We start from the raw sequence: 23,828 nt of genomic DNA on the forward strand, positions 1-23,828 counted from the left end.
ATGATTTATCTCATAATTATGATCATTAGAAAGTTTGTTTTTCTTTAACCTTAGTATTTATTATTTATTAATTCTCTTAATTAATAATTAATAATTCACTTAATTCTCCATACAAAAAATACAAGATAATAAAAAATGTATAAAAATAATAAACAACTGCATAATATAGAGACAATTATTTACAATTTACACAGAAAGAAATAAACATAAATTTCAATTTAATATATGTATTACATGCTGATGACTTTAATAATGCCGAGGTAATAGGTTAAAGCTTTCACATTTAGATTTTTTGCTGTTTAATGATTAACAGTGAACTTTTTCTGAATCCCCTGCATGCGTTTCAAATGTTAAGAGGAATATGAGAGCATATTGTTTCATCTCATTTCTCCATTTTGCTGATTCTGCAGAATAAATTAGAACTGAAGAAAGACATTAGATCTAGGAAGTGATTTTTCTCTAGAGAAGGAAATGCTTACAGCTGTATCATGAGCTTGGCAAATCTCACTCCTCCCCTTGATTGTCTTCTTTTGTCTTCTTGAAGCAAAATCTCACATTGCACACACTTCAGGTAGTTCTTAAAAATACACTTTTTCTTCTGTCTCAGCCTCCTAGGTACTAGGGTTATAGGAATGGAGCCACTATACATTGAATCTTGACAAATTTATAGAGTAAACATATAATGTTTTAAAATGATTTTGTAAATTCAATCACCAAGAGAAAAATTTGTATTTTTGTAGTAACTCATATATTTTCTAAAATGTCAAACTGCATGATGTGCTTACTTTTATGTGGAGACATCAAAATTCTTGAGAAAAAAAATATATTCTAAAATATTAAAAAATTTAAAACACATTACTTATAAAACTATTTGATTGTGCACTGTAAATTTAATATAATAATTTTTGTGTATATTAAGTTATGGCACCAATTGGCTTGAGAAAGAGAAGCTTGGGTAATGATGCAAAAAGAGATAAATGTAGAAACAAAATTACGTTAAACTAAGTTCCAGTGTTTAAGAAATACTTTTGTCTAGTTAGGGAAATAGTGAAAAATGAAACAGTGATGATTACTTTTTGACACAGGATGAAATGACTATATCTAGTGTTTTTAGAAGTAGAGGTAGTATATGGTTATTCTGAGCATAATGAAATAGAATCTGAAGAAATGCCTGAGGTAGGCTTTAATATATGTGAGAATTTGCTGTGATGTGTATGTGTTATAAATCCATGGAACAAAGATGGCTTATGTATTACATGTTGTTTGAACAAGTGGATATCTGTCTAGAAAATGAAAATAAAGCTCAATTGCTCTATCATCCTTTTCATAAACCAAATATATGAATCAGAGAGACTCAGAAAAATCAGGACATACAGCATTAAAATTGAACATTTATGATAATATATTTATAAACCACAGAAAGGGAATTTTTGTTGTAAGTACAGTTTCTAATGTAAATGTAATAAAATCATATATTAAATTTTTAGTTACATGGATTATTTAAAATGTACACAGGAGATTCAATGTATGAAAGTAACAAAATGTGAAACAGTCACAGGGTGGACTGGGAGGGGAAAAATCAGGAGTGTAAAAAAATAGTAAATAAAACCTTTTCAAAAGTAAATTAAATTCAAAAAAGGAAAAAAGAACAAGAGGCTGAAAGTAGTAATTGCTTCAAAACATACACACATGTAAGCATGCACACACATGTGCACACACACAAACACACACACACACACACACACACACACAGACACACACACACACACACACACACACACACACAGAAGCAAATCTGCAGAGGCTTCCAAAACCAATGGAATACTGATAGAATGAATAAAAAATAAATTCAAAAGTATTTATACACATATTAAAGTACTATTTGTAAAAAGAATAATATAAAGTAATAATGCATTATAAATATAATGTTAATAAATATTGATGTAATATTTAGCATAATTTATACTAATATATTACACTGGTATATGTAATAATATAATAAATAATACAATAAGATAATAAATAGAAAATAATAAATAATAAAATAATTTAAAGTTTTTTTATTTGCATAATCAAAAATAGAAAATATATAATTTTTAATGTGTTGGGATTTGGTGCTCTTATATTTGCATCATTATAGCTACATTTACAGTAAAGGGAGGAATATTTCCATAACTATCGAGTTTCAGGAATTGATAAATGACATTCTTGCTTTAAGGAACATCAGATTTAGACATGCTATCATGTGACCAAGGAGAAGAAAAGACAAGATAATAGTTAGTGTGCTCTGTTTATATAGAAGGAGAAGCAAAAACGGCCATGAGATACTCACTCTAGCTCAAACAAGAGTAGCTGCTAGGAAGTTGATCTCCTTTCCTGGAGCATCACAAAATTGAAATAAACTAGGCTTCAGAGATGTGAGCAAGGCTTGAATATGTCATAAGGCAAAGATGGCAGGGACAGCAAAGGCTGTGGGGATAGAGGCAGGAGGTTCATGTGGAGTCTTAGTCTAAGGTTCTCTAGGATTGTCCTGGAGAGAAGAGCCTAAGGAGAAGTTATTCCCACCACAGCCTACATTACACATCTTCTTAAATTATTTTTTACGTCTTGGCTTAATTTTTTGTCATAAATTCTCCATTTGATATAGGCCTTTAAACTTAGTGAAACGTAAATTTTCAAAGAAGGGCATTAAAATTGTTTTATGTTTATTGATATGTGTTGTAATCTCTCCCCATATATATACTCTTTAAATTTTTGACTTGCTAGATATTTATATTTTTTAGTATGGTACTCTTGTAAATTCTTTTGTTTAGTTTGATAATCCTCTAATTTCATGAATTCCATTTTGAATACAATTTGCTATGTGTCTGCTTGTTTGCAAACTGATGTAATTAATCATCAGAACATCTGTTGTTTTGAACACAAGTTCAGTAGAGAAATATGATATCTCTGACCTAATATAACCCAGTGTTGTTTTAACATTGCAAACAAATTCACTAACATAATTACAAACAAAAAATTAAACTAAAACTTAACTTCAAAATAAGTCCCAAAACAAAACAAAGACACATGAAAAATGAATCATAACTTTCAAAAATTACTAATCCCACATAATGCCCTCAAATGGGAGTAAATTAGGAAATAAAAATCCCAGAAAATAATTAGAATGGTTGTATGTATATCTGAAAAATAGAAATAGACACAAGCACATAAATGAATCACCACAGAACATAGGCAAGTAGTAGAATAAAATAAGATAGTGATTTTAGGATATGGGAATGGAAATCAATACAGAGAAATTGGTACAGAAAACTAATAAAAGCTGAAGTTCTAGAAATGAATAATTTATTAAGTTAAATATGACCTTTTACAAAGGAATAGTCTGAGGGGGCAGGAATACAGTATGAGGGCTTGGAAAGGAAACAATGCAGAATAATTTAGGTGCTAGAAAGTGACAAAATCATATGAATAAGAACATCCAAAATGTAAAATGTATACTGATTTAAATGTTAAATGTATAAAATTATTCTAAAGTCTAGTGAAATTATATTTGAAAGAGATAAAAGTAACTTAAAATTGGTATTTTATAAGGCTTCACATAAATTTTATGCAGTTTGCAATTTAATTTGCTTAAACAAAAATATGAAAACTTTTTGTGTTAGATTTGTTTCTTTTCATATAATTTGAAATGTTCAGTATTAAGTTAGGTTTTAGAATTTCAGTCATACTGAGTGTCTCTTTTTCTTGTGACTCACTTTGTAATAATAATAATGGCACATAGTACTGTATTGATATAAAAATAAATTTAAAATCATCCATGAATGTTTTGTTTTTACCTCTCTAAGATATATTCAGCTTACACCCAAGTATAATTCAGTAAATAGCAACAGGACTCCTCTCAAATGAACAAACTCTTTAGGAAACATGTTTAAAATGATCAAGAGAAATTTTATTCACCCTGATTGGGTCAGACAAGACACAGCTCTGCAATTTAGTATTTTTTATTTTATTTTATAAAATACTATTATACTTCACAAAATTTGTTACATAATAATATATGATAAATACTCGATTTTTTTTTCTTTTCTTTTTTTATTCTAAGAAGGACTGAGGCTTTCACATTTAACTGTCATCTCAGTTTTTGAATCAAATATTTTCAAACAAAGTCTTAGAAAACTATTCTATAAAGGGTTTTACTGCAGTGGTTGATATTCTTTTTTTTTTTTTTTTTTTTTTTTTTTTTTTTTTGAGACTCTACATGGAAGGAATATTGGAGAGCATGAACTGTAGCAACCAGAGGTCTCTCTGTGTGTCTCTTCAAAAGAACTAGCTCGCGTATTCACCAATATGATATTCTTCAAACATGAATATTTACATTTTAATTTAGTGTGTGTATAGAGAATGTGAAGCACGGGATATGAGGCACTCCTACAGAGATCCTAAGAGGACCGCTTAATGACTCTGTACTCCCATGTGGGCCCGAGGGACTGAAGCCATTTTGTCACGCTAGAGTAGAAGTAGGTCTACTGATTAAACCATATCCTAATGCCCAAGCTCTATTTGTTTGGGTCCCGTTGTTGCCTGCCCATGAAATATATTCTTATAGCTGGGCTGCCTTGTCTGGCCACAGTGGGACAGGATGTGCCTAGACTCACAGAGACTCGATGTGCAAACGTGGAAGAAATATCGAGAAAGGGGCCCAATTTCTCAGAGAAGGGAAGGGAGAATGGGAGGAGAATTATCATTGGGAAGGATTGACAGAAAGGGAAAAGAGTGAGTGGGATGTAAAATATGAAGAAATGGATTTTAATTTTCCCCAGAGAGATATATTCTAATTTTCTGCAGAGAACAACTTTGGGTGTATTTAATAACATTTAGGCATAGACTTAGCTATGTTCTGAATTACCCAATGTTTATGGTTTTTATCCTCTAATACAGTGTTTAGAGCAGTGTTAATTTTCAAGTTTTCAATTTACATGAAGTATCTATGTGGAAGTATATATATATGTGGATTTTTTTATTGCTTGTTGCCCTGTTTTTAAAAATCTTTAATATTTCTCTCATCAAAATCCCCAATTTTTCTATAACTTTTATTATTAACATATTAAAATTAGTCCCTGGACACTTTGATATAATTCATGTTCCAGTCTAAGATTGTATTTCACCAATCAATTACACACTTTATTTTTCAATTTTTAAAAGATTTATTTATTTAATGTATATTAGTACAATGTAGCCATCTTCAGACACACCAGAAGAGGGCATCAGATCCCATTACAGAGGGTTGTAAAACACCATGTGGTTGCTGTGAATTAAACTCAGGACCTCTGAAAGAATAAAACTGTCAGTGTTCCTAACCACTGAGCAATCTTTCCAGACCTAATTACATTTAAAAATGTTATAACTTTTAAAATGTGTTTTAGGTTCCCATTGTTGGCAAATAAAGATTTATACTGATGGGGGTACATAAAGCAGATCTTTTATTAATATGTAACAGATGTGCACTATTTGAAATTTTGCTGCCTTCTGAGATAATAATGACATTTTCAATATTAAGTAAATAAAGCACTGCTTTTTGGATGCTGGTAGAAATAGATGTGTATCAAGCAATGGTTTATATACTATGTTTCTGCATAAGTTAAGAAGTGTTAAGTGGAATTCAGTTCTACATTCTCATGAACTAACATAGGAGTTAGGAAAATGTTCACTATTGGGAGATATTTAAATGAAATCATGAGACAGAATTTAAAAGAGTAATATTTTTCAACTTTTCACAGTAAGAAAGATATTCAAATATGCTTTACTTTGATATTCTCTACTCATCATATTTCAGGATTGTTTTCACTTTAGGCTTATATATGGTTTTTAGAAACTACTGGTCTTTCCTCTAATTTGGAATCCACATGACATTTTTTTTTAATACAGCCTAAACTCTCTATATTCATACAATTTCTGTCTACAAAGTATTGACAACGAGCATTTCAAAGGCCATGCTGGGTGAGGCTGCCCTTGCTTGTTGAAAGGGAGACTATTTCAAGACAGAAAAGCTTGGAAAAGGTGTTCACAGGACTTTCGCACAGAGACAAATCTTATCAAGAGGGAAACTGTCACGAATTAGACAAGGTTTATGACAAAATTGTTTAGATTGGTCGACCAAGAAAGTTGTCAGCCTCAAAGTCACTTCTAATAAATAAATGCCCGGGTGGCTCACAGTCTCAGGTTCAGAAAATAGCTAGCAGTAGGTGAGCTAAGGAACAAGGACATTTACCAATTCCAGTGATGTTAAAGTCATAAGTGTTTAATTAAACTGGTTTTAGTTCTCACAGTCAATAATTAAAAACACAATCATCTCTTTGTGCCTGAAAAGCAATCTCTAATCTTATTTCACTCTCCAGATTGTCTCAATTTGTCATCAGTTTCATAAGCATTTATATCCCCTTGTTTTAGGAAGAGAGTACAGTTTAGGACAGTAACTGCCATTGGCACTGAAAAAACTTCAGCTTATTTCACAAATAGACAAGTGTGTTGTTTTGGTTATTTATACCCAGAGATGTTTACTTTCTCTTGATTGTGCATGCTAATTTGTTTACCTCTGATATGATTTTTTAATATTCCTACTTCTATACAATATTAGTTGTTATTTAGCTATGAGTTAAATATTAAGAAATATTCAAACACAATTATAAGACAAAACTACATGAAGAAACTATTAGTAAACATTTGGGAAATAAAATAGTCATGTGCAATATGCCCATTTATATTTTTAATTGTTTTTGTATTTTTTATGAAGGATAGATGGTTCTTCATCTGTACTTTTATGTTTTGAAGGTCTTTTACTATAAAATAATAGAAATTGGTTTATTTATTATTATACATACAATATATATGTATGAAATTGCCTATATGCAATAACTTGGTACAATTATTACGTATGTATAAAAAACCTTAAAATATTATAAGTTTGCAGGAAAGAGTGATATGCAAAGAATTAACTTTTAATTACCTGAGAAAATTATCAAAACCTTTTTATTAAAAATCCCGAAGATAAAAACTAAGAGCTAGAAGAGGAGCACTGGGACTGGACTGAAGCATAGAAAGCTATCCCTCTCTTGAGTCTGTGGAGCCACTTTAAATGAACAGATTGAAGAAAAGAACTACACTGGAAACTATTGCTTCTTTCTATTATTCTGACACCTTTTCTGATTACCCCCTTCAAGACTTCTAAAATTGTCATATTCATGAAAAACAAACAGCGATTCAATGCTATACCACCCAGCTATGGTCAGCCATTTAAACACTTTTTGTAGCATAGTAATTTTAAACATTTCAGTGAATATTTCATAAAACCAGAGATAGCCTCCTACTAAATTATAACCTAGTCACCTCTAACATTTTGAATGGTTGATTGGTGTGTACAGAAGTTTGACACATCATTGGGATTGTATTACAATACCACCTATAGAATGACATCATAAAAAAAGGCAGAGTACTTTATACTTAATATAAATGAATGAGAGAATAAATAAATAAATGTAATGTAATAAATAATTGATTTTTCTCTTGAAGAGTACTTTATCTACTTCTTTTAAGAAACACAATTCAAGAATATTTCGTAGGATTGAGAATTGTCTCAGTATTTTGTTTTCTCTATGGCAGAAAGTGCAGGATTGAGTCCAGCAACTCCGTAACAGCTCACAAATATGTATAACTTCATTCCCAGGCGATCACATACCTTATTCTCATCTCTGAGGTTACCATGCATGTGCATGGTGCACATACATACATGCATTTAAAAGAAGCTGTATTGCACAATCAGTTATTTTTTATCTTCGTATAGCATCAGTATTTAAAACATTCTTGGCGGAAATGTTTGCCTTTTAGGACTGGGAATAACTAAAAGAAGAGTTCTTTAATTTTCACATTGAAACACAAATCATCTATTAAATTTGAATTCAACTAACATAGACATAAGCACCCTTCAAAGCACAGATATTGCTTTAAATTAGAGCTGAGTCTTCCACAAGACTCCCCAAGCTCCATCTAATGTTAGCCTGTGGGTCTCTTTATCTGTCTCAGTCAGCTGTTAGGTAGAACCCACAGACGTCAGTGGTCCTGTCTGAACGCATAACAGACGATCATTAATAGTGTCACTGGTTTTGCCCATCAGATGGATCTCAATTATGGCCAGTCATTGACTGGGAGTTCCCTTGATGTCTGCTATATTTTTGTCCCTAAATATCCTCTAGATAAAACACATTGTAAGTCACAAGTTTTGGGGTGGTTTTTTGTCCTTATCCCCCACTGAGAGTCCTGGTTGGTCCCAGGATGTGGCCACTTCCAGATATATATCCCACACTGCTAGGAGTTGCAGCAAGAGTCACCATCAGTGGCACCCTAGAGACTACCTCCTCACCCAGTCCTGCTTTTCTAACATTTCCTAGATATTTCCCTGTACACCCACTACTGATTTTCATTTTTCACCCTATATTTGATGCCTCCTCCCTGATCCACTCTTTTACCAATTCTTTTCCCACCACCTTCCTTCCCTACATCTACCTACACTATCTCTTTTATTTCCCATTCTGAAAAAAAAAAAAAAAAAAAAAAAAAAAAAAAAAAAAAAAAAAAAACCTATGCTCCCTTGGCCCTTTCTTACTATTTGGGTTCTTTGAGTCTATGGGTTGCAGTATGGGTATCCTGTACTTTATGGTAAATATCCACTTATAAATGAGTGCATACCATTGATGCATGTTATGTCACTCAGGATGAGTGTTTTTTTTTATTTCCATCTATTTGACTGCAAAATTCAGGATTTCCTTGTTTTTAATAACTTTGTAGCATTCCATTTTGTAAAAGAACCATATTTTCTTTATCCATTCTTCATTGAGAGGCATCCAGGTTGTTTCTAGCTCCTGGACATTATTGATAAAACTGCTATGAACATAGTTTAGCAGGTGTCCTTGTGGGATGGTGGAGAATCCTCTGGGTATATGCTCAGGAGTGTTATAGATGCATCTTCAGGTAGAAATATGCCCAGTTTTCTGAGAAACCACCAACTTGAATTCCAGAGTGGCTCTATAAATTTGCACTTCCACCAGTAATATGGAAGGTTCCCCTTGCTCCACATCCTTTCCAGGAAGCATGTGCAGCTCCTTGAGTTTTTATTTTAGTTATTCTGATGACTTTTAGAGTTAATCTCAAAGTTTTGATTTGTAATTTCTGATAACTATGGATGTTGACCATTTCTTTAAGAGTTTCTTGCCTACTAGAGAGTTCTTTGTTGATAATTCTGTTTAACTTTGTACCCCATCCCATTTTTAATTGGTTTATTTAGGTTGTTGGTGTCTAACTTTAGTTATTTATATATTTTGAATATCAGTACTCTATCAGATATAAAATTGGAGAAGCCTATGACAGTTATTATGCAGTATTGACTACAGCAAGCTAATCTTCATGTAGGTCACCCAGCAATTGGAACAGGGGCTGTTCCTAAATTGGTTGCCTGCTTTTGGATCTATTTCCCATAACTGGCTTGCCTTGCCTTGCCTCAGTGAAAAAGGATGTGCATAGTCATGTAGTGAGTGATATGCTAGTGTGTGTATGAGAGAGAGAAAGAGACAGAGACAGAGACAGAGAGACAAAGAGAGACAGGGGGAGCAATAGAAAGAGGGAAAGGCTATCCCTTCTCAGAGAAGAAAAAGAGTAGGAAGTAGGGGGAGAATCTTGGTGACGGGGAGGAGGAGAAGAGGGTGCACAATATTGGAATGTAAAATGAAAAAAATAAATTAATTTAACAAATTAAGAGCTGAGTCAATGATGATCTTCCTAATAGTATATAAAATTTTCTGCAGATAGTGCTGCTACATCAATTACAGTAGGCAATATATCACCATACTCCAAATTGTTATTGCTCTTACTTGATTGTCTTAAGAGTGTGAATGTTAGGTAGGCTGGTATTTATATGGTCAGACCCATGTCATAAGTTATCTGTCTGTCCCTTATACTTTATTATCAACATCTAACTGGAAAGCATAAAGGAGAAATAAATGATCCCATAAAAGATTTTACATGCTAGGAACATAAATTACAACTAAATATGGTCTGTACTGACAATGACTTAGTCACAAAATTGGCAAATACATAGAATACAACTCAGCACTGTTTCCAAGAGTGAACAGCATACTGTTTGTGGCCTGTTTTCAGTCTTTTAGAATAATTAAGGAGATCATAACTATGGAAAAGCATGAATATTGGTCGAAATTTCTTTATAAGAAGTACATGAGGCACAAGTAAAGTGATAATGGTGTCTGGCATTTAAAACTCTAAATGTTTAAGCAGTAGAACCTTGGTCCTGTGGTTTTCAAGATTTGTGATGGAGGGGAGTAACTGTAAGGGACAAATTTGTTGCTGATTTATTTAAACTCAAATTCTGCAGAGTAGGACAGAATGTATCGGGTATTGAGTGATTAAATGCTACAAAAAACTCCTGTTAGTTACATTTTTTGTTGCAATGACAAACTACCTGAGAAAGCATCTGTTAAGAATTTAGTTGGGTTTCTAGTTGGACCCATCACTGTCTTGGTGTTCATTCTTCTGCTCACATAGTTGAAAACAATCTTTGCATGATGCAGAGGCAATGGAAGTCTTATATAGGGTTTATTTTATTTTTTATAGATATTAGAATGGTCTGCATTCTGCACATAGAAATGGAATTGCTGTGTCTATGGATGTATTAATTTATGAACATTTACTGAGTACATTTCTATCTCTATGGTCTATGTCTAATTCTAAATTGTAGATAAGAACTTTAATTTAATGTGATTTTTGTCTCTAATTCTTTATGGGTCATTTTGAGTTTTCTTTATGCAACTGGAACTGGAGTAGTATGGTTGCATATCTCTACATTTATTAATGTTCTGTTTTTCTTTGCCCTGTCATTGATTTCAGAAGTCACAAGTTTTGAATGCCAATTGACATGATAAATATTTTCTCCCAGCCCAAGGCTTTAACTCACCCTTTTGTGACAGGTATTGTAGAATTAAGGTTTAAGTTACTTTCATTAATCATCTCCCAGTAGAATTATTAATTTTTATAGTTTAGTTCTAAAAGTTTTCTACTCACAGATCATAAAATATGCTCTTATAATACTGCCCATAATTATGAAGTTGGTTTTCCACATTTGGTTTACTGAAATATACCCATTTCTATTAGTGTAATATTGGATTCTGAAACCATTGCTCCTATAGCTAATAAGAAGCTACCATTGCTATGCTTTGAAACCAGACTTTTTCATCCATGAACTCATAATTCTATGTCTTCCAGACAGTAGCCTACATCTTCATACACACCACAACTCCCTGATGTGTTCCACAATGTTTCTTCCTACTAGCAGCATTATCGTGTGCCCTGTTTTTATCAGGCCACTGTGCTGTTCCTTGGCTTCACTCATGCCTTAACAGTTCTCTCTTTGTCTCTCTGTCTCTCTCTGTTTCTGTCTCTCTGTCTCTCTCTGTCTGCATCTCTCTCTCTCTCTCAAACACACACATGCATACACACACACACACACACACACACACACACACACACACACACCTCTATAGTAAATTAAGGATTCATTTATAAATGGTAACTGTTGAGAAGAGCATTAACCTATGATTATATAAACTTTGTACTAATGCATTAAATTTTGATTTACACCTTCCATTTTTTCATCATTTCACTATTTCTTTCCTGCCTTTATACAGTACTTATAATGTTCATATGAGAAAAAAAGTACTGAGTTTTAAGATACATTAGTTTTAAGATACATTTATCTTGAGACTAATAAATACTTTGTTTAAACCTTATAATAAAATGTTGCATATGTTCTCTATGAATTAGCCTTTAACTTTATCACCCAGGACTAAGGAGAGAACCCTATTTTAAAAGTTATTATTTTAAGAAGAGATTAACAGCTGGCTTTATCACCTTGTCACAAATTTTAAACAGAAAATGGAATTGTTCAATATTAAGAGAGTCATGTTATTTTTTTTTTTTACAAAACACATTTTACATTAAGAAACTCATCTTGGGTCTAGAATGAGAGCTCAGCATTTAAGAATATTGGTCAAAAATGTATTGTATAATTTTATGCAAAAATGCTTAAGATCTGTACATTTATCTTTGTTTTGTAAAATAAAGTTGTTAAAAAATTTATAAAAAGAATATTGGTATGTCTTTGAGAGTACAAGAGTTCACTGCTCAGTACCAACATTATGACTCACAATTGTTTCTGAGTTCAGTTCCAGGGGATCTGATGTTCTAGTCTGGATTCTACAGCCCCTGCCCTTACACAGTTGACAGACATACACACATGCAAGACATCCTTATATAAGACATATAAATAAGCCTTTAAAAATTAGGAATGTTCCTCTATATTTCTTTTTTGCTTACAGGTTTTCGTGTGAGTGGAGACTCTAGTCACATATATGCAGTTATTGATATTTATAACACAAAATGAATTCAGATGTATTAAAAACATCAATCTTTTTCCAATCTTTCTCTAGCACTGTTGCTTTTCAGCTTGATTTGGAAGTCATCAGGGCTTATAATGTGCAGTAATAAGAAAGAACATCCAAAGGACTTTCTAGTCTTTATTAACTCAGCCTTTCTGCATCACCTTTCAAGTCTGTAACACAACATTGCATCCAGAAATTTAATATTGAAGCAATGTACTAATATTTTGCAAGATTTTTATGCACTCATTTGAGTGGATATTGTATATATTCGATTTTGTTGCTTGTATAGCATTGTATAGCTAAACCAAGATAAATCAATTCCAGCACAAAAATCCATGTTACACTCTCTTAGTTCTGCACTTTACCTATCTGTCTCTTAACCCCTGACATTGGCCAGTGTAATTAATCCATCTCTACAATTTTATCATTTTAAAAATTTTCAGAATTGGAATTATGCAATATGTGACCTTTCAAAACTGGATTCATTTGCAACAGTGTAATTTAAAATTCATGCAAATTGTTTATAACAAAGTGTGTTAGTAACCTTCTTCTATGATAAGCATACAGCTCAATTGGTTAAACCATTCATCTGGGGGGAAAGTTTTCATTATTATTTATTTTCATTTTTGTAATGCCTAATATAACAGAAAGTAAAGAGAACTTACTTGGTTTCTGGTGTCAGGGCTGTCAGTCTACCATGGTGGGTGGGCATGTCTCAGTAGAATAGCTCACACCATAGAGGCCAGAAAGCAGGGGACCAAAGAAAGATATGCTACATCTCTGCTCCACTAATCTGGTATCCAACAAGTTAGGAATAAAGTTGCCCCCACATGAGTCTTTGTGATGGTGGTGGTGGTGGGAGGGATTTAATATCTAAGTCAGTACATAAACATTCTACATTTTGCTACTATAAATAAAATTGCTAAAAATGATTATCTAAGGTTGCAATGTACTAAAAACACCTTATCTTGTTAAAAAGGGCTGTAATTGGTTAATAGTTATATGGATCAGAAACTACATTAAAATCAGTTTATGTTAGTATGTAGAAGTTATTATATTAAAATAGGTGTTGTACACCTTTATTGTGTATATATCATAATCACTGTGACTGAAACATTTAGTGATAAAAATCTAGTTTTCATTTTTTTTTGTTTTCATTGGATATCCTCTGTATTTACAGTTCAAATGTTATCTGCTTTACCCCAACTCTCATTCCCCCTCCCCCTTCACTTGCTTCCATGAAGGTGCTCCCTCTCCCAATCAACCTGTCTACCTCAGTGCCTTGGCATTTCCCTACACTGGAGAAATGCAAGTTTCTGGACCAAAGGCCTCTTCTCCCATTGGTTCCAGACAATGCTATTTTACTACATATGCAACTGAAGCCATGGGTCTCTCCATGGGTGCTCAATGGTTGGTGTTTTAGTGTCTGGAAATTTTGGAGTTTGGTTGGTTGATTGTGTTGTTCATCCGATGGGGTTGCAGAACCATTTAGCTCCTTCAGGCCTTTTTCTAGTTCCTTCATGGGGGACCCTGTGTTCATTCCAGTGGTTGGCCTCCACCATCCTCAACTGTATCGGTATGAATCTGGCAGAGGCTCTGAGGGACCATCTATATCTGGATTCTGCCAGTAAGCACTTCTTGGCATCAACAATAGTGCTTATTATGTTTGGTGGAAGCCAAAGTGAAGCAGTCTCTGAAAGATCTTTCCGTCAATCCCTGCTCCTCTAGTTGTCTCTGTATTTCTTACACTATTTGCTTTGCACTAACTTCTACAGAGAACTGGGACATCCACATTCTGGGATTCTTTTGAAATTTATGAGATCTGAGAAGTGTTTCTTGGGTATATCTAGCCTTTTGGAGGCTAGAATCTGCTTATCAGTGAATGCATCTATGTGTGCTCTTTTGTGACTCAGGATGGTTGTATCTAGTTTCAATCATTTGGCTAAGTTTTATAAAGTCATTATTACTAATAGTGAGTAGTACTCCATTGTGTATCCATTTCTCTGTTGAAGGACATCTGGGTTCTTTCCAGCTCCTGGCTATAATAAGTGAGCATGCTATGAACATGGCGGAACATGACTCTTGTTATATATTTGACTGTCACTTGGGTATATGCCCAGCAGTAGCCTAGCTGGATATTCAGGAGGTACTATGTCCAACTTTCTGACGAACCAACAGACTGATATCTAGAGTGTTTATACCAACTTGTAATTCCCCCCAAAATGGAGTAGTGTTCCTCTTTATCTATATCCTCGCCAGGATCTGCTGTCACCTTGGTTTTTGATTTTAGCCATTCTGACTATTGTGATGTGAAATCTTAGGGTTGTTTTGATTTGTATTTCCCTGATAATTGTGGATGTTGAACATTTCTTTAGGTGCTTCTCAGCCATCCAGTATTCGCCAGTTGAATTATTTTTGGTTAGCTCTATACCCCATTTTTAACAGGGTTATTTGGTTCTCTGAAGTCTAACTTCTTGAGTTCTTTGTATATATTGGATAATAATCCTCTATAGATGTAGGATTGGTAAAGATTCTTTCCCAGTTTTCTGGTTTCCATTTTGTGCACTTGACAGTGTCCTTTGCATTACAGAAACTTTGCAATTTCATGAGTTCTCATGTGTAGATTCTAGATCTTAAAGCTTAAGTGTTTTGTTCAGGAATTTTAACCCAATGTGTTCTAAGGTCTTCCCCACTTTATCCACTATTACTATTAGTGTACCTAGTTCTATGTGGAGGTCTTACTCCAGGTGGACTTGATCTTTGTACTAGGAGATAAGAAAGGATTGATTTGCATGCTTCTGTATGTTGACTGCCAGTTGAACCAATGCCACTTGTTGAAGAGGGTGTCCTTTTTCCATTGAGTGTTTTTAGCTCTTTGTCAAAGATCAGGTGAGCATAGGTGTGTGGGTTGATTTCTGAGTCTTCATTTTTGTTCCACTGTTCTATCTACTTACCATTCTCTGTACCAAAAGCATGCAGTTTTTTATCACAATTGCTTTGTAATATAGCTTGAAGTCAGGGATAGTGATTCCCCTGGAAGTTTTATTATTGAGAATAGATTTTGCTATTCTAGGTTTTTTGTTATTCCAGATGAATTAGCAAATTGCTCTTTCAAACTCTATGAATAATTGAGTTGGAATTTTGATGGGGATTACATTGCATATGTAGATTGCTTTTTGCAAGATGGACATTTTTACTATATTGATTCATTCATTCCATGAACTTGGGAGATCTTTCCAACTTCTGAGATCTTCCTATATTTTCTTCTTCAGAGACTTGAAGTTTGTGTCATAAAGATTTTTCAACAGCTTTGTTAAAATCAAACCAAGGTGTTTTATATTGTTTGATACTATTGTGAAGGGTATTATTTTTCTAATTTCTCTCTTAGCCTGTTTATCTTTTGAGTAAAGACAGGCTACTGATTTGACTGAGTTAATTTTATATACAACAACTTTTCTGATGTTGTTTATTAGCTATAGGAGTTCACTTGTGGAAATTTTGTGTTCAATTAACTATAATATCATATCATCTTCAAAAAGTGATATTTTGACCTTTAGCCTTTTGTATTTGTATCCTTTTTATGTCCCTTTGCTCTCAACTGCTCTGGCTAGGTCTTCCAGTGTTATATTGAATAAGTAGTGGGAGAGTGGGCAATTTTGTCTAGTCTCTGATTTTAGTGGGATTGCTTCGAGTTTCTCACCATTTAATTTGATGTTTTCTATTGGTTTTCTGTATATTGCTTTTATTATGTTTAGGTGTGGGCCTTGGGTTTCTGAACTTTCCAAGACTTTTAACATAAAGAGGTGTTGAATTTTATCAAATGCTTTCACAGCCTTCTACTTCTCTTCGCTGTATCTACTTCCTTTTATTCTGGAGCTTCTAGGTGTTTTGTCAAGCTGGTAGTATATACTCTCTCCAGACTCTTTTTATAGGTGCCCAGAGCTATCAGTTTCCTCTCAGCACTGCTTTTATTGTGTCCCTTAAGTTTGGGTATGTTGTACCTTTATTTTCCTTAAATTAAAAAAATCATTAATTTCTTTGTTTATTTCTTCTTTGACCAAGGTATCATTGAGTAGAACATAGTTCAGCTTCCATGTATATGTGGGCTTTTTGTTGTTATTGAAGATCAGCCTTAGTCCATGGTGATCTGATAAGATGCATGGGATTATTTTGATCTTCCTTTATCTTTGGAGAACCATTTTGTGAAAAGCTACATGTTTAATTTTGGAGAAGTTACAGTGAGGTCCTGAGAAGAAGGTATATTCTTTTGTCTTAGAATAAAATGTTCTATAGATATCTATTAAATATGTTTGGTTCATAACTTTTGTTAGTTTTACTGTGTCTCTGTTCTGTTTCTGCTTCCATGATCTGTCCATTGGTGAGAGTGGAATGTTGAAGTAACCAATTATTATATGTGTGGTGTAATATATGCTTTGAGCTCTAGTAGACTTTCTTTTATAAGTATGGGTGCCCTTGTATTTGGAGCATAGATGTTTATGATTGAAAGTTCATCCTGAAAGAATTTTTCTTTGATGAATGAAACATGTTTTTTCTTATCTTTTCTAACAACTTTTTGTTGAAAATCTATTTTATGTGATATTAGAATGGCCACTCTAGCTTTTTTCTTGGGACAATTTGCTTGAAAACATTTTTTTTTCAACCTTTTACTCTGAAGTAGTGTCTATGTCTCTCAGATGAGTTTTCTGTATGCAGAAAAACCTGGATCTTGTTTATGTATTCATTCTGGTCCTATATGATTTTTTATTGGGAAATTGAGTCCATTGATGTTAAGAGATATTAAAAGATAGTGATTTTTTTGTGTTATTTTTATTGCTATAGGTAGAAGTAGGTTTGTTTGTTTTTCTTCTTTTGGGTTTGTTGCAAGGATATTATTTCCTGGCTTTTCCTAGAGTATAATTTCCTTCCTTGTGTTGGAGTTTTTTTTTTAATTTATTATTCTTTGTAGGCCTGGGTTTGTGGACAGATATTGTGTAAATTTGCTTGTGGCCTAGAATATCTTGGTCTCTCCATCTTTGGTAATCGAGAGTTTTGCTGAATAAAGTAACCTGGGCTTTATGTGTGTTGCCTTAGGGTGGGTATGACATCTGTCAAGGCTATTCTAGCTTTCATAGTCTCTGTTGAGAAGTCTGGTATAATTTTGGTTGGTCAGCCTTTATATATTACTTGTCCTTTTCCCCTTACTGCTTTTGGGATTCTTTTTTATTTTGAATGTTTTATGTTTTTACTATTATGTGTTGGGAGGAATTCCTTTCCTGGTAAAATCTATTTGGTGTTTTGTAGGATTCTTGTATGTTCATGGTCAACTCTTTTTTTTAGGTTTGAAAAGTTTTCTTGTATGATTTTGTTGATGATATTTACTGGGCTTTTTATTTGGGAGTCTTCACTCTCTTTTATACCTATTAGCCTTAGGTTTGGTCTTCTCATTTTCCTGGATTTTCTGGATGTTTGGGGATAGTAGCTATTTGAGTTTTGTGATTATTTGACTGATGTATCAATGTTTTCTATGTTATCTTCTGCCCCTGAGAATCTCTCTTTCATCTCTTTTATTCTGTTGCTGATGCTTGCATCTGTGACTCCTGATCTTTTTCCTAGGATTTCTATCTCCATGGTTGTCTTCTTTTGTGATATCTTTATTATTTCCATTTTTTTTTTTCGGTTCTTTAACCTGTTTGGTTGTGTTTTCCTATAACCCTCTATATAATTTTTATGTTTCCTTCTAAAGGCCTTCTACTTGTTTATGTGTGTTCTCCTGTAATTCTTCAAGGGAGTATTTTATAGGCTTCTCAAGGACCCTCATTCTCATCATGAAGTATGATTCCATGTCCAAATCTTGTTTTTCTGGTGTGTTGGGAAATTCACTACTTATTGTGTTGGGAGAACTGGGTTCTGATGTTGCCAGGTTGTCTTGTTTTCCATTGCTTAGGTTCTTGCACTTGCCTCTTGCAATCTAGTTATCTGTGATGTCATTCTCAAGCACATCTATCATCATCATGAAGTATGAGTTTAAGTACAAATCTTGGATTTTGGTGTGTTTGGATATCCTGTAATGGTAAAACTGGGTTTTGATGTTGCAACGGTGTCTAGGTCTCCGTTTCTTAGGTTCTTTCATTTGCTTTTTGCCATCTTATTGTCTGTGATTGAAGGTGATCTTGTTTTTGCCTGGAGTTTGCCTCTCCTGTGCTTCTGTGGGCCTGTGGGCTGAGGAGGGCAATTGCTCCTGGGTGTTCATCTCTTTGTGGATAGGCTGTGAGTTCTGATCCCAGTGGACCAGCTCTGGCTTTGAACAGGAACTGTCTGATCCCAGGTTGCACCATGCTAGCAGCATTTCGAGAGTTCTGTTGGTTTCTCCCCTGATAGTCAGTGGAAATGAAGTGTGGACTCACTTGTGGGCTCAAGAGGGAGTGCCCTTCTGTGGCACCTCTGGATGCTCAACAATCTGCAGGTAGGCTGTGAGTATGCTCTTGTTTTCATTTTATTTCCTCATTAGCAAATATCACCTCCCCTGTTTATGGCATTACTTTTTCATGTACTTTTATTTTTTTGCTTCCTTTATTTGATAGAGTTTAAATACATGTCAAATTCTTTAGTCTTCTTTATTGAATATATTATATATTTACATTTCAACTGTTATGATAATATAAAAATGATTTGCAATCACTGATAATTGGATACTAGTACCAGAAAGTTCTAAATACCCAAGAAACAAATCACAGACATTATGATTCTCAAAAAGAAGAAAGGTCAAAATATGAAAACCTCAGTCCTGCTTAGAAAAAAATTTTAAAAAAGAAAAAATCATATTTTCATCATGTATTATTATGTAACAAATTTTGTGAAATACAATAATATTTTGCAAAATAAATTAATAACAACAACAACAACAGCAATAATAATAATAATAATAATAATAATAATAATAATAATAATAATAATAAGTGAAATGCCCAACAACTCTTAAAAAAGAATATATTATGTGAGGGAGTTTTTATGTGATTTTTAAGTTTTTTAAAAAGTTATGTTGATTTGTGTTTTGAAAACAATGTTTGCTCTATTTTTACATTTTGTTATGTAATAAGGTATTAATATAAGAAGATTATATAAATATATAATTATGGATATTATATAAAGAAAACAGATGGAAGAAATATCTTCTCAATAAAGAGAAAGAATAAGGACAACTGAACATAAAAGTGAGATGATGGAGAAAGTGAAAACTTGATAGAAGATATCAACTCAGACTTATCAAATCCCACTTTCATAGAAGCAGGGAATGGGGAGGTAATAGGGGATTTACAGAGGAGAAACTGAGTAAGGGGATATAATTTGAAATGTAAATAAAAATAACTAATAAAAATTTTTAAAAAGTATAAAAATGCAGAGAGAAATGAAAACACTCTTACTACCTGCTTGTTTCTTGCTTAGCTGGGTTTTTTTGTTTGTTTGTTTTGTTTTTCTTTCTAATATAGTGAAGATACATTCTAGAGAATACTCACAGCACTTGGTGGGGTTTTCTCACTTCTAGGTTGTATCAATGTAACAATTACAATTACCTAGCACATAAACTTCCTTCATCCTCATTCTAAGAGTGAAAGATTGACCTTGATGATTTAGTGGATTTCACTAGTGAACTTGAATATGCTAATTGATTAGCATGCAATAGGCAATCCATCCAATATACAGTCACCCAACCCAGACAATATTGTGCATGCCAAGACGTAAAGGCTGACAGAAGCCTGATGCTGCTGTTTCTTGAAAGGCTCTGCCAGAACCTGACAAATACAGAGGTGGATGCTCCCAGCCAACCATTGGACTGAGAACAAGGATCCAAATGCAATAGTTAGAAAAAGGACTGAAGGACCTTAGATGGTTTTCAACTACTTAGGAAGAATAACAATATCAACCAACCAGAATCTCCAGAGCTCCTGAGGACTAAGTTATCAGCCAAAGAGTACACATGGATGGACCCTTGTATTCAGCTGCATATGTAGCAGAGTATGGCCCTATCAGGCATCAATGTGAGGAGAGGCCCTTGGTTCTGTGAAAGCTCAGTGCTTTAATGTAGGAGAACGCCAGGGCTCAGAGTTCGGAGAAACTGGGTGGGTAGTTGGGGTAACGCTGTCATAGAGACAGAGGAAACAGGGATGGGATACGGTGATTCCAGAGGGTAAACCAGGAAAGGGGATAACATTTGAAATGTAAGTAAAGAAAATATCCAACAAAAAATAAATAAAACAAAAGTAAAAGACTGAAGAATCATTTTTATATGACTTTTATAGTATGTAGATGTGAATACTAGCTATTGATTAGCTGAATAAAGAGGGTAATATTTCTACACTGAATAAATATATGATGATCAAACAAAGTTCACTATCATGCCATATAATAATATGAATTAAAGTTACTAATGTAATATTAAGGAGACAACATTAATAAAATAAAACAAAGATTATATATATATATATATATATATATATATATATATATATATATATATATATATATATATAAAGTTTTAGGTACAAATTAAGGCACGAGTGTAATCAAAATATTTTCTCAAACTTTATTCTAAGATGATAATTATTGTTGGGGTTACCTCTCTTTTTATAATGCTCCAAGAACTCTAATTATAGTGTTACAGGTAAGTAAAGAATAATGTAAAGTGAAAACATATGTACTACTAAAATACTTTTTTATATGTAAGTACATGAATGCATACATACACAGAGTGAGATAAAATTAAAGAAACTAAAGTTTAGAATAAATCCTATGAAATACCTCCCTACCTTATGATGCTTGCTGGCATCTGAGAGAGTTTAGAAAAGTTCCAGGGCTATGACCCTCTACGAGTGCATGTACTTTGTGCATCTGGGGCCTGTGTGGAACAAAAACATTAGACTTGTCTGTTAGTAAGGAGCAGTCCACCTCACATCACTGATGGTTGTGTGTACCAGGATTCTCAGGAAGGCTAAATCTGATTGCAAAACCTTAATTAACCTAGAAGTTTCAATAAATACCAAGTCTTATGCATTATAGTTCCATGGTGTAATTTTGTACTTTTATTTTAGTAAATTTTTAGATGGTTTTGTTTGTCATGATTAATTTAAATTATTTAAATGGGTTGGCTATCTATGACAAATCACTTCATATCATTAATAACTACATTCTTTGATTTGAAATAGGGAGATAATAAAAATGCCATTGTATATAATCAGAAGCAATTCTCCATAAAATATTTTACATCAATAAATAAAAATTTCTGGAAATTAATAATGACAACATACTGAACAAGTAGCATATTTAACTGAAATATTTTGACAATGATACTGATATCACCTTTTGGCTGGGTATTTCTAAACCATATGTTTCAGTATTAGGGAATCAGCTTGGTGCAACCCCTTCAGTTTATGTTAATAAAAATAAATCTATATATGTAGCTTCAACCTGGATGTAGAAATAATATTCTATTCTGTTCTGTTACCAAATAACACCTCTAAGATAATGAAAAAAGAAAATACAAGACAGATTTTGTTTTTATTGTGTATGTGTGTGTGTGTGTGTGTTCCCTATTTCTGAGAGTACCCAAGGTAGTTCGTGATTTATGAAACAAGTCAGGCTTTGATTTGAAGAAAAGGCCACTCTACAGCTCTCAGAAAGTAAAACTAGAAGCATAAATTGCTTGTGGTGGAGACAGTAGTCATATTTGTTTGCTTTTTGGAAGACTTCTGTTAGCAGCTAATCTGTCTTGGCATTATCCTTTCTGATGTATAGTCTTGGAGGCAGGACAGTAGCCATTAGAAATCTGAAGTCAGGTTTTCTAAAGTATCCAGAGCAACGTACAGCTACACTGTTTGTGGACATAGTGAAAAGTGATTAGCTTGTTTCCTTTTGTGTCAGTATCATATGGTTTTTACTACAGTAGCTCTGCAGTACAGTTTGAAAGTTTTTTACCTAATTTCTTTCTCAGCCCATTTGTCATGTGTATACAGAGGGATACTGATTTTCTTTTCTGCCTAATCTTATATCCAGTCATTGTACTGATTGTGTTTATCAGTGGTAAGAGTTCCCTGCTAGAATTGTTGGGGTTGCTTATTTATACTATATCATCTGCAAAGATTGATGCTTTGATTTTTTTCTTTCCAATTTGCATCCCCTTGATATACTTCAGTTTTCTTATTCTTTAGCTAAGGATTCAAGTACTATATTCAATAGTCATGGAAAGACTGAAAACCTTGTCTTGTTCTTGATTTTAATGGAGTTGATTGAGTTTAATCTCCTCTTAAATATATGTTGGCTATAGCCTTGCTGCAAAAAGCTTTTATCATTTTGAGGTATGTTTCTCATATACTTTATCATGCAGGAGTGTTGAATGATGTCAATGACATTTTCTCCATCTAAAATAATGATCATGTGGTTTTTATCTTTCTCTTTTTTTACTATGGTAGATTGCAATTATTGATTTATGTATGTGGAGCCATCCCTGCTTCTCTGGAATAAAGCCTATATGGTCAAGTTAGATGACTATTTTGATATATTTTGAATTGGGTTTTCAAGAATTTTTTTTCAATATTTTTGTTTCTAAGCTCATAAGGGAAATTTTTCTATAAGCTTTATTTATTGAATCTAGGTGGTTCGTGTATGAGGGTAACTGGAGGTGTGAGGGTAAAACAAATTTTACAGAGTTCCATTTGTCTCTATTTTCTAGAATTATTTTTCTTACTGCTCTGATGGTTTTTTATTTGTTGCTGTTTTAGGCAGACTTTTAATTTTGGCTTCTAGACCTAATGCTTATAAGTCTGTTTACATTGCTTACATGATCCTTGGTTTAACTGTGGTCAACTGGATATATGAGGAACGTTATCCATTTAGTTAAGATTTTCCAATTTGTTTGAGTACAGGTTTTTAAGGTAGTACCCTCGTGTTTTTCAGGGTTTGTTGTTATGTCCATCTTTCATTTCTAATTTTGTTAATCGGGATACTCCATCTCTGCTGTAAATGCTATAAAAAACTGAGTGTAAAAAATAATTCTTTAAGCATTTATAAGCACAAGAAATATTTTGGAAAAAAGAGCATCAGAATAGTTTCTAAGCCTATATAGAAGAATCTTGTGGAAACCCACTAGTTGTGAAATGATTACAAAAATAGATATATTTTAAAAGGAGTTGGAGCAGAGGTTCCTTGATTAGGCAGGAAATATTTCATCTAGAAGTTCTACATTATTAAATTAAAATCATCTTGCCATTCATGGGACAACTCCTTATAAATTATTGGAAAGAAAGCTCTACATATTCATGAATTGACATATGCTATTAC

Source organism: Micromys minutus (assembly GCF_963924665.1).
Source record: "Micromys minutus genome assembly, chromosome: 1".
Taxonomy (NCBI): Eukaryota; Metazoa; Chordata; class Mammalia; order Rodentia; family Muridae; genus Micromys; species Micromys minutus.